Consider the following 13,817-nt stretch of genomic DNA (forward strand, 5'->3'; position numbering starts at 1 on the left):
TTTGCCCATTCCTCAGCGCACCACTGTCCTGGCCAATACAGGCCAAAGCCGCAGCTTCCTGCTGCGGCTGAAAATATTTGTGTGTTCCATTCAATATCTGCTAAAGATGTCAGTTGAATCCCATTAACGGACTGCAGAAGTCCCGCCTCATCCTCAAATCGTCTTTTAAACCAGCCGACAACAAAACATGATGGTGAGACAAGGGCAGACCCGAGAGCGACAAGCCTAGCTGCCTACAAAAAGTCCTCCCCGCTCTCACTACACTGCAGGTAAAGGTTAGATGGCCCAGCAATACTTGTATTTCTTTAACCATTGCCTTCTGATTACAAGTATTGCATTCAACAGGGTTAGCATGTTAAACTTTTTGTCCTCGGAAAGCCAGACCTCAATTGCTATGGAGTCAATCTCAATGCCAAGAAAAAACTGTACAGTACTAGGACCCACTGTCATCTCCTGTGCCAAGGGAACACCTAAGTCCGCCATTAGAATCCGAGAGCTATCCAGCGATCTTTGGCAGTCCCCAGAACTGGAGGCTCCAACAAAGACAAAGTAATCCAAGTAGTGCATCATAAGGTCATGTCCTGTGTGCCAGATATTCATCTGCTATTGAAGGAATGTGATAAAACACTCAAACAATGCAAACAAAATGGAATATCCCATTGGGAATGCCTTGTCCACAAACCATTGACCCTCCCTGCAGCTGAAAGTTAGCAGGGTGTATCAGCAACACATGGAAGGCATATTTAATGCCGCTCTTCACCATCAGTTCCCCCATCCAACCTTCTCCTCCAAAGCTAAGGCCTCATTGACAGATGAATATGTCACTGATATTTGCTCTGCTGGAATGAAATAATTTACAGACTGACCCTCCGGCTACTTTATCAGTCGACACTGCCCTCGTTCCTTCTTAGGAACTGCTCCAAAAGGGGAGGAAATAGGATCCTCCATTGGCCAGTCATCAAAACCACCTGTCATCCTACCCTCCTTGTGCAATTTCAACCTGACATGTTCAGTCACAGATTTGAAGTTAGGATCCCAGCGCAGTAGCGGGTCCTGGAGGAAGTGCTGCCGGGCGGTGACGCAGGGCAGGGGAGGGGGTAGTAAACTGCAGAATACGGCCACACAGAGGTAAGTATATGTATAAATAAATAAAATGAATTTCATTGCTCGCGCTGCATCGCCAAATGTGATGCAGCGTGCGCAATGAAATTATTTTTATTTATTTATATGTATACTTACCTCCGTTCGGCCATAATCCAGAGTTTACTACCCCCCAACCTAACCCTCCCCTGCCCTGCATCACCGTCCGGCAGCACTCCCTCCAAGAGCCGCTACTGGCCCAGCGGAGCACCCTCGGGCCATTGTGAATAAGTCTAAACCCATAAGTAAAACCTCCAAATAGTAACCTGCCATCTTTAGTCTTGTTATAATGGAAAAGCCAAAAGGTGAGTCTGTTCAATTTAATGGGAATACGAGCGCTTCCCTCAAGATTCCAGTGCCCTCCTACCTGACCTAAAGCCCGTTGCCTGACCAAAGTGATGCCTTCGATGTGTCCCTTGCTGACCACCTGGCATCCTTTGCTGCTGCCCAAAGCTGATTCTTCCTGAACTAAAGCATGTGACCAAAGGATGTCTGTCTTAGCACTTCGAGCACTTTTGTCGAAACGTGCAAAGTTGCCTTGTGCACAGGCCTTTGCCATAATCCCAGCATGCTCTGACCTGGTTCCCCTGGCTTTTGCTGTTACCCTCTACTCCCTTCTCTGATGGGACACCCCTGAAATGCCTTGTACATAATCGGCAACCCCCACTAGCTGTAAAAAAAAAAATGCAGAATTTCGCTAGGCCCATTGTCTGCTTCCACAAGTCGGTGTCCAGCTCCCACCACTAATTGTCCAATCCACCACTAACCTGGCCTGGAATTCCTCATTGTACTGTGCCCATGCATTGCCCCCGTAATTCAATTGAGCCTTTCTAATTACGTCTATGTATTTGAAGAGCGCCACTGACCTCTCATAAATAAGAAATGCGCTGTCCAGTTTTCTATTGCCACAGGCACTCTTAGCCACTTAGACACTTACAACTCTTCCTCCTTTGAACCCTCTTTGGACCTCAATACCCGATATAGGAGTTTTAAAATCTCGACATACTCTCCCTTCCAAATGTTCTCCTTAGTCGACTGCATGAGATGTGCGCCCAAGGGCTTGAATGTCCCCATGTAAGGTAATTTTTGTAATTTTACTTCCTTACTCTCTAGCTTGTCACCCGAGTCTTTGTTCACATCGCCCGACTGTACCTGCCCTTGTTTAACACCATGTACCACGTCCATTACCCCAGTCTCCGTCCCTGGCAATTTTTCTTTCTTGTCCTGCTCACCGCCATTTTCAGTGACCTGTCTTTGTCTGTGTGCACATGGTGGTTCTCTGTACCACCTCCTGTGTCCCACACATACCAACGTTTCCTTAAGAAGGCCTCCCAGCCATATTGAGACTCACCAGCCTCAACCCCAAAAGACACCATCTTTATGTGGGCCTCCCCACATTTGAGAGGCTCTTTAGCCACGACCCCAACAGACACGATTTTTTTCATGCCTCCCAGCTGCTCTACTTTTCATTGCCTCTGCTCCCTTTTGGCCCAACATTACCTGAGTTGTGTGACTCATATTTCTTCTGCTTACCAGCGCCACAGTCAGTGTTCACTCGGGGGCCAGCCGCTTTGCCACCATCTGAGGCTTCCAAGTCCTGTCCTGTCCTGCTAACTGCTGTCATGCCTATGATTCCTGGAAAATACTCGTGCAGATTGATTAGAGGACCCGCCGAGCTCCATCTTCCCACCATTGTAATTCTTCTGCCTGTCTCTCGGTGCTGTTCCATAGCTCCCACTCCTCCAGACTTTCTTCATCATAGTCTAGTACTGAATGCTCTCACTGCAACTATGACTCTCTGCGTACACTTGTATAAAACCTGCCCTGAAACGGGTCAAGCATTTGAGTCTTTGGATCACTTAAACACCTATCCAGGAGGGCCATACATTGCCCTCCCCATCTTCATACAGATGTGGGACGCATAGTCCCGTAATCCTGCCCAGCGGAGTATGCACTGAATCCTTCCACCGGTTGCACAGCCGAGGTTGTGCTGGACCCTCCTGTGTCAGTGATGTTGCCGTCCAACATGAGATTCCAGCTAGCCGCACATGGCTGTACTTTGTCTTCCCCTTGGGGCCGTTGAGCTGAACCTAGCTCTCCCGAGTCTGGCCCCCCAAAACACATGCCAACTTGAAAAAGAGAGGCATGATCCAGTGTACTGGTAAAAATTAACTTCCCCTTCTGTGGAGTTCCAGCACCCCTTTGATGCCCAGCTATGTGGTGGGGTGCAGTGGCCCCAACCAAAACTCCAGCCTATCGACCTGGTCGTTTTCCCCATCATGACACTGCTCTGTAAACCACTCCCATTCCAATCTGGCTTACCCTCCCATCGACCTTGCTAGGAGGCTTTACAGTCGAAACGCTGACTGTACTCCCAGATATGGGCCTCCCCTCAACTGCCCCTGCTTCTACCACCCTCTGTACCAGCCACCATGCTACCACAATACAATGGTGTCTGGCACCCAAAAATGCATCCCCTATATATGTTGGGCTTTGTACATAGCCCAAAAATAACTCTTGACTGCACCACTTCTCTGAAAACCCCAGAAGGCAGACCAACTTGTGGTTTGCTGCCTCCCAGATCCCCATTAGGGGGTCTTGAGTAGGGAATAGACCAACAGGATAGGGATTTGTAAGGATATATGATCTATATATTATCTGATGACTTGTTTATAATAATTTTACACTGTCTAATACACATGATCTATAGACAAGTACTGCAAATCAAATATCCATATGATAGTAAAATGCCACCAATGTGAGAGTGAAGTGATTTAGGGTACAGGCGAAATGTATTATCACTTACAAATTAGATCATCTTTGACTGACTGTCTGACTCCTTATGCTCTCTGTCTAGTGGAAAATTAATCAATAGAGAAGACATATTATAAAAATGCTGGTATTTCACTCAGGCAAGAAGGGGCAGTATGCTCCCATGGTTACCATGTAAAAGAATGCATTTGCTATATGGTTGCAACAGGCATTGATTAGAGAATAGAGGCTGAAGAGACGAAAATAACCTGAGCATCACAATTGTTTTGCAAGTATGTTGTCTGCCTTTTTCTTCTTCTCTATTCCAACTTTGTCACATTGTAAGAGAGCAAATGTAACCTGTTTGTGGGAGAAATTTGCAAGGCTCATGCCACCTACAAAAACATGAATGCTCTCTACAGTATTGATTCTCCATGCAGTCAGTCAAGACTTGTTTGTGGGCATTGAAAGCCTAATTTGTCAGATTCAGATTCTAACATCTTTATTTGGCTTACACAGCCAAAAAAGAATTAAACATAATACAGTTAACTGTACAATACGTCCAATTAATGCAGCAGCATACTTCATCACGTTAAAAATAAAATAAAATAAAATAAAATCATCCCAGGCCCAAACATCATGAAAAGAATGCTAGCCATTCCACTTTTGAATATGAAGTGGTTCTCTAATAACAACGTATCAGGGAATGACACATTTCAGGGGTTTCAAAATTAATTAAACATCTAAAAGCTTCTTGAAATGAATTAAAACTGTGCATGCACAATAAGGGCACTGAACCTTACTCTTGAGGATTCATAAAGTGTACAAAAAGGTAAAAAGTGCAAGGTGCCTTGCACAGAAATATTGTCACACAGACATGGAGAAAGGTTATCAGACCATCCTCCTTGGACTGGTAATGCCCCCAAAAAAAGTACAGTACTTAATCGGGTCCTAGTGAGATAAAATCTACATTGGGAATTTTCTAGAAAGATAAGTGTAAAGATGAATAATACCAACGAAAGTAATTCTTGAAGTTTATTGACAACCTCAGACAGCACAGGTGTTCAGGTGTAAGCACATCCACTGCTTCACCGCGTCTGTCTACAATACATTCTATGTTATCACATGCAGCATATAGAGTGAACTAACATTGTAAACTCTACAATCTATTAAAGATACATTACTACAAATCCCTCTTCTTTATTAAACTAAACATACGCCTATCCTCCCATTATAATATTTAAAATGAAGAAAAAAAACATATATCAAATGTAGGTAACACAAACATAGTCTTCAAGTTTCCTGGGTTTAACAACCAAAACTGCTAACTCTGTCAGTGCAAATGGAAGAACTCTGATTTACATGAAAACTGGAAATTGCATTATCATTGCACGAATCTGAGCTGTGATCAGACCTAATGTCAGAGGTGACAGGTAGTTTTCCGTTGTTAGTATGGTCAATGGTAATCCACCAATACTTGTCCTCCTCAGAACCAATCTAAGGGGCCGATTAGGATCGCGGTGAATCCGCATCCTCCGGAGGATGCGGACTGACCGCTGCGGTGGCTCCAAAGACCCACCGCCAGATTAGGATGGCTGGTGGGTCAGGAAGACCGTCCGCCGCTTTTCTGCCGCGGTCACATTCCAACCGTGGCGGAAAAGCTCTGATATGGTGGCGGTGTCTATCAGACACCGCCAGCCATATTAGGATGGAGCAGAAGACATGCTTTTCTGCCGTGGAAAAGCATGTGGTCTTCCGTTTTTGGGGGCTCGTTGTGTGGGGGGTGTTTGGGGGTGGGGGGTGTACCTATGGTAATCCCCTGCATATGCTTGCACAAAGCGGCAGGCATCGCGCGATGCCTGCCGCTTTGTGCATGCATATGCAAAGCATGCACTTTTAACCTTGCGGCGGGCGCTGCTTCAAGCAGCACCCGCCGCAATGTCAAACATAGGGTATGTGACCGCCAGGATGGCGGTCACATCCTAATCTGCATGGAGGGAACGCCACAGCCCCTGCGGACGTTCCCTCCACCTCGGGGGTGGCGGACGGACGCAGGTCCGTCCGCCATCCTAATAGGCCCCTTAGTACCTTGAGTTTTTTTACAAACATTACTTTTTTTAACAATAGCTAATTTGCTTATATGGTAAACCTTTCACAGACAAATATAAATAGCAACCTATCACATATGTATGTTGTGAGTGTGACCATCTTCCTGAAATCATTCATGCAGATGTTTGTACGCCACATAAATGTAGGTGTGTATGAACATATATCTTTGCTTAATCATATACTTTGATATGTGTTATTCATCTGAAGATGCTACATGTGTAAAACACAAGTATACATCTATTTCTATCCTTCTTTTATATGTGGTGCACTACTAAAAGGTACGGTCATATGCATGCACAGTCTGAGGAAGATTGTAAGACGAACAGCAGAGACATATCAAAGATTGCTGCTTTGGCCTTAGCTATGCTCAATACCTAACTAGTAGTGGAATAGTGAAGCAGTAGCAGTAGAAAACTGATGTTAAAGATAAGTTCGGTGACTGATTATGGTAGTTTGTAAGAATATGTGGAAAAGTTCACTTGAAGTATGCCACATAAACCTATGTGTCTGTTTTATATGTAAAGTGCAATCTCTCAAATGTTAAACGCTTTATAATCTTGTAACTGAGATATATCTCTACGTGCATATTTATTTTGATACATATCATACATGTGAAGTTGATAGATGTATAAAACATCTATTTGTATATTACTTTTATGTATTAATTTGCTAGGAGGTGTGGCGCCGCGGCCAGGGCGGCTGACGCTGGAATCTGGGGACCACGGTTCGATCCCCGGCTCCGGCAGCAGGTCAGCCCAGCACCATGTGACTCTGGGCAATAGCTCGCTTAATCTTCCCGACGGCCCCCCAGCGCCTAGAGACCCTTACGGGTGATTGTGCGCTTTACAAATGTGGACTTTACTAGGAAATGGTTCAGACATATGAATACAATATTTCAAGAATATAGTGAAACCTATAACAGACACAAGTAATAGGTCTGCCTGATTGATTACAAAACTTCATGGGTAGTGCGTGACTGATTGTATAAGTCCAAGGGTATTTGCTGGGTAATTGGTTGAGAGGATGGATAATGACTGGCTAATTGCATGGGTGCAAACATAGAGGTTGAGTGCATGGATAAGTTTATAAATGCTACCTGAAGGCATAGATGAGTCATCTAGTAGTGCCTAGGGGAATAGATGATTGCAACATTAGGGCCTGGGTGATTCTACCACTACTAGAGCAGTCCCTGGGTTATTTTATGAGTGCATAGATAGAGTCTGCATGACTGCAAGACTTCAGGGGTAGTACATAAATAGTGTCTGGGTAATTTTATAAGTGTATGATTACTGCGTGGGTAATTGCATGAGTACAGAAGTAGTGCCTGCGTGATTGGAGAACTGCAAGGATAGTGCCTGGGTCATTACATGAGTGTATGAGTAATGGCTAGGGGATTTAAGGAGTTCTTCGGTAACGCCTAGGTCATTGCATGGAGTGCCGAAGTAGTGTGTGAGTGATTATAGGAGTGCATGAATAATGTCTGGGTGATTACTTTAGTGCAGGGGTAATGTCTGGATGGTTGTATGAGTGTATTGGTAGTGCCTGGGTGATTTGGAAGAGTGCAAGGGTAGTGCCTGGGTGATTGAAGCAGTGTATAGCTACTGCATTGGTGATTGCATGAGTACAGGAGTAACCTTTGGGGGATTAAAGATGTACATAGCTAATGCCTGATTGATTGCATGACTGCAGGGGTACATTCTGGGGATTACATAGGTACATAGAAAGTACCAAGGTGATTTTATAAGTGCATGGGTACTGCTTGAGTGATGCAGAAGTACTGAGGTAGTGGCTGAGTGATTGGAGGAGTGGAAAGGTAGTGCCTGGGTGATTTTATAAGTGCATGAGTATTGGTTGAGTGAATATATAGGTACAAGGGTAGTGCCTGAATAATTGAAGAAGTGCCTGAGAGAATATATAAGTGCATGGATAGTGGCTAGGTGATTGGAAGACTACATATGTAGTGCTTAGGTGATTGCATGAATGCATGAGTAATGGCTGGGTGATTGAAGCAGTGCATATGTAGTGCCTAGATCATTGGAAGACTGCATGGGTAGTACAAAGGTGTTTTTAAAACTACATGAGTGTTGGGCTCAGAAAAATGTAAAGCAGCAGACGATTACTGACTCACCTGTAAGTCTTTCCATATTGTTAAAAGCATGCATACATATGTCTCTACCTTTTCAAATCATCATCATATCTAAAAGAAATATGTATATAAAATGTCAGGAATATAGCGAAACCTACAACTGAGACATGTAATGGATCTGCTTGAGTGATTGCATAACTCCATGAGTAGAGCTTGGATGATTGTATGAGTGCAAGGGTAGTGCCTGGGTGATTGGAAGAATGCATGGATAGTGAGTATTTAATTGCATGAGTGCACACGTAGACGTTGAGTACTTGGATAAGTGTATGAATAGCAACTGAAGGCATAGATGAGTCATTGAGTAGTGCCTAGGTGAATAGATGAGTGCAACAGTAGGTCATGGGTGATTTCACAACTGTGAGGGTAGTGCCTGGGTAATTACATGAGTGCATAGGTAGACCCTTTGTGATTGCATGACTGCAGGGTTAGTTCATAAGTAGTGTCTGGGTGATATTATAAGTCTATAGGTACTTCCTGGGTAATTACATGAGTACAGAAATGGTGCCTGGGTGATTGGAGGAGTGCAAGGGTAGTGCCTGGGTAATTATAAACGTGTATGGGTAATGCCTAGGTGATTGTATAAGTGCAGAGGTAATGGGTGGGTACTTGGAGGAGTGCATGAGCAATATCTGGACGACTGCATAAGTGTAGAGAAATGTCTGGGTAGTGACTGGGTGATTTGAAGAGTGTAACATTAGTGCCTGGGTCATTATATACCTGCATGGGTACTGCCTGGATGATTGAAGGAGTGCTTTCGTATTACATATCTGATTGCATGACTGCAGGGATAATACCTTGGTGATTGCATAACTGCTCAGTTAGTACCTAAGTGATTGCATTACTGGTGATTGTACGAGAATAAGAGTAGTATCTGGGTGATTGGAAGAATGCTAGGGTACTGCCTGATTGATTGCATAATAGCATTGGTAGTGGCTGTGTAATTGGAGGAGTGCATAGATACTGACAGTGTGATAGGAGGAGTGCAGGGGTAGTGCCTGGGTGATTGAAGCAGTGTATAGCTAATACTTTGGTGATTACATCAGTACAGGGGAAATAAGTGCATAAGTAGTGCTTGCGTGATTGCATGACTGCAAGGGTAGTGCCTGGTGATTGCAGCAGTGCATACCTGGATGATTAGAAGACTACATGGGTAGTGCTTGGGTGTTTTTGAAACTGCATGAATGTTGGACCTAGCCATATATAAAACAGCAGTCTATTATATGACTCAACAGTAACTCTCCATATTGTTAAAAGCATGCATGCATATGTCTCTACCTTTTAAAATCATCTTCATATCGAAATATACAAATGTATACCTGTATCTTCACATGCATAGCAGACATGAGAACACATGTGCAAGTACAGACATATAGCAATAACAAGACTAAGGAGACCTTAAACTTAAAACTTGACAGACTGCACTTCATATTTACTCATACAAATTACTCTAATAAATAATATCTTTACAAACATATCTCAAACTTCACTTGTGTGCTGCTGCTTTACCATTCCACAACTACTTATAATGTTACAACTAGCCAAATATAAACCAGGTACCCTTCACATGTCTCTGCTATAAGTCTCAACATATTCCTGAAAGCATACATGCATATTTCTATAACTGTTTCTAGCACCATTATATATAAAAGAAAAATATACAAATAGATGCATACATGTGTTTTTATACATCTAGCATCTTCTGATACATATACATATAAGAATATATCTCGTAGTACAGACTTTCTTCTGTCACTACACTATGCACACCTCGAGAGTTCACAGAACAAACTTCCAATTTCAAGCAAACACCAAACATTATGCAGCATATTTCAACTGTACCTTTCTAGAGACTTATGAAAAGTACCCTAATCATAATACCTTATGTCAACATCTTTTAAACACACTTTTGTGCTGCATTTTCACCATTCTACTACTACTCAGTCTTGAGCCTACCACATAAAAAGCAACAACACCTATTTGTTATACATCATACACCTTCAAATATGTAAGACATATGAAAATAGAAATACAAGTAGAGACATACTTCGGACGCAAGACCATGCACACCTTAAAACTTGACAGACTGCACTTCCAATTTGAAAACGACACCTAAAATGATGCAGTATACTTCAAATGTACATTTATACACACTAAAACAAACTACCATAAACACTAATTCATCTTTGAATATATACGTATTACTGTACAGAATCTATTTCAAGCATCATTTAAGTACATTAAAACAAACTACAATACACATCGCTACATTTAATAATATATTCTAAACATCACAATTCTTGAATAAAAATAAATCTAATACATAATACACCTCACACATTTATAACTCACCTTCCAAATTGATTTGTAGAATAGGAAATATCACAAACTCATAAAAGATGTTCTTATGCACACAATCAATGTAATGCACCACTCTCACTAAGGTAAAACCAGTAATGGCAAACATTCCCTCTCTTTCTCAACAGAAATAAATGTAAGTAACAAATCACATTGTTTCCTACCTAATTTCAAATTGTAAAACACGTTTCTATTGGTTAGACATAATAGCCCTTACTAACTGACTTCTAAAAATGCCCTAAATGGTTCTCAACTCCACGTGCACCAACACAATGGAGCAACAAATCCATACAGGAGTTCAAAAATATATTAAAAACAAAAATATCACAATTGTTTAAGAACACACCACTTCTAAAGATAGTACTGACTTGGGAAATCTTACTTTAATAACATATCACTTATATATAAATTACAATTCCATATTTTAGAACCACAGAAAACATTCAACCCTTCCCCCATTCTGCTTAATGCCAATTTCCATAGTAACAGTTCATGGAACATTCAACTGAATTAACAGATCACAAGTTCATCATATTTTCAAGTTCAGCACACAAGGTTACAAATGCAAACGGCAGGTGTGGTTGACTTTTGAAAATTATGACCTTATCCTCTCTACTGTACCTTTCAAACAGTTTTTACTAACCAATAAGAAACATGCATTTTTAAGAAAGTAACATGCTCTCTATTTTTTATTATACAATTTTCTTAAACAGCCAATCAATTCTCTGCTTTTAAAAAAACAGCATCTTTTCCACCATTTTAGGTACCTCTCATTTTACAAACTGACTACCTCAGCTACATACATCTTTTCATTACTTCCAGACAACCCTTCAAGATGCTTACAGTATAGATTGTTGGGCACAGGTATGTTTTCTGGCGTAAAAGGTATGCTGAACGCAGAGGTATTGACAAAGACCTAACTTTACAAAATGTGGATATTAATGGATTCCACAGAGAGGACTAAAGTGTCACCAAGTAATGCCTTTGGTTAAAACCTTTTTGCATCTCCAACACAGTGATCACATGATTGTGTATTATGGTGGAAATGACCTAGGCACATTGACTGGGGTAGGTCTGGAAATGCTAACGAAGGACACCTTTGCAAAATTGATGTTGCTTTTGCTTCAAACTGTCTGATATATACCAAGGACAGAAATGGAAGTGGTCCAATCAATTCTGTACACAGATTGAGAAAGCTAGGAAAAATGTCAATAAAGCTGTTTCTGCTTACCTGAGAGACCATAGGATGGGCTCCATCTACAACAACAATATACGTTTTGATATCGATGACATCTACAGAAATGATGGAGTACACTTCACAGATCAAGGAAACAAAGTCTTTCTTAACAACCTAAAGCTGTGCATCCGCACTTACATGTAGCTCCAACAAAGTCATAATGAACACAAATTTACATTAAAACAGACTAAGCATCCTGTGGGTGCATCGTCTCCCTTTGTGTTCTGAGTATAGATCATTTGAGCTCTGTGCTTCGATTCCGACACCAGTTTAATCAAACCTTTGTTGAGTAACTTTTGAAGTGCAGCTGGGCCAAGGAGCCTCAGATCTTCAGCCTCCTGACACCACGGCAGGAGTGATCAGCTTGTAGTTGGGCACCTCTTTGCACAGTTTGTCGTAGGCAGCTTTGTCAAACAGGACCAAGTTGTTCAGGTTGTAGTGTGTTTATCTAGGTACCTGAATCGATATTCCTATTCTTTGCCCTTGTCCGGTTATAAATCAATAATATCCCTACAACGGCATAGAAACCCGTTTCATAATTTAGTCATAGCGCATGCTGTCACATTAAGCAAGCCTATTCCTCCAGCCCCCTAGAAAGCACACCGAGTTCTTAAACAAATCCAAGCCTCCAGCAACCTGGGAAATCCCCGCTGCTTTGTTTTGATTTCGTCTGAGAACTCCTGTAAAGCACTGTAAGAACGACGAGTTCTTAGTGACATCTTTATTGACGTCTTATGTCCAGCCTTACGTCAAACCCGGCACCTTTCAGGTATAAATATACCAACGTTGCCTTAATCAAACACACTGTGGTGATGAATCTGGAGCAGCTACTACTTGCCTGAGAGCCCAGCTGATGCGAGAGCCCACGGCGCTGCCCCTCCCTTTTGACACGCTGAGAAAGACGCTGTCTTTTCTCTTGCCGAGAAATCCAGCCTCCGGCGTTTTCAGCTTACCCTTGAGGGTGACTGGGATACCGAGTCCTGAGAGAGAGATACCAGCCCTCCTGCCTTCTAATACCCAGGTACTGAACTGACTAAACCCTTACAGAGAATTCTTGAGTCAGATTCTTGGCAAAACAAACTTAACTTAAACTGCTACTTACTTACTCCCTCCACGTATTAGGCTTAGGTCAGGTACACCGGGGTAGGCGTAGTTAGAAGCACCAGTTGAGTACGATTAGTCAATGTATATATGTATGTATCTATTTTATCCATTTTAAAGTATCATATGGCTAAGAAACCATATCCATGCTTTTACGGTATTATTTCATAATCCTGCTTTTACTGTATGCACTTTACTTTACTACAAGTATTGCAATTGTAGCAATTCATTTCTCTTGTATGAGGAAAGAGACTGCTCAATAAATAACACCTTTTATTGAAAACGCCCGTCTCTCTTTTTCTCTGCAATCTGGTGAAACTAAGTACGCACCTTTGACTGAGTGAAATAGCTGTCTTTTGTTTTCACACGACTCTGGAGATATACTCTTATTCAGGGAGAGCAAAGTTGTCATGTTTTATGGTTGTCAGAAACGAAATCCCTTCTTGTCTATCCAGGGAGGTTAAACTCCTCCTCGCTTATTCGAGAAAGTTTCTAGTGAACTCTGAGCTAGCTGGCAAAAAACTTAAGTCTAATATAGTCAGTAGAAACCTAGTTGACCTCAGTCCTACGTCTACACTGCTGAATATAGTATTCCAATGCGCAGAGCCTATTGGGACTATAGGAACTACACTACAAGGTTGTCTCTCACTTTACCTTTGAACCACTTCTTCTTGGCTTTACCGCCAGATTTGTTGACTGGATAATTGTCCTTCTTGGCAGACTTGCCCGCATCCTTTTTCTTTTTATCATCTTTGGGAGGCATGCTGCTGCTCTAGTGAGATGGCGAACAGAAAGTCATAATGAAAACAAGGGCCTAACAGTGAATCTTATTTTTTTTAGCATACATACTCTTTTTTAATATTTTCAAGGTTCACAAACATGTCGTGAATTCACAAAACAAAAGCATGAATTCAATGTACTACAACACAATACACTTTACATGTTTAACTTTTAATTTGACCTTTTATACATTTTTAG

General features: G+C 42.0%; 1 pseudogene; it reads right to left on the reverse strand.

The window, feature by feature from the left end:
- Positions 1–276: 276 nt before the first annotated feature.
- LOC144790867 (uncharacterized) lies at positions 277–13,617 on the reverse strand (annotated as a pseudogene).
- Positions 13,618–13,817: the final 200 nt, after the last annotated feature.

Source organism: Lissotriton helveticus, chromosome 11, assembly GCF_964261635.1.
Source record: "Lissotriton helveticus chromosome 11, aLisHel1.1, whole genome shotgun sequence".
Classification (NCBI taxonomy): Eukaryota; Metazoa; Chordata; class Amphibia; order Caudata; family Salamandridae; genus Lissotriton; species Lissotriton helveticus.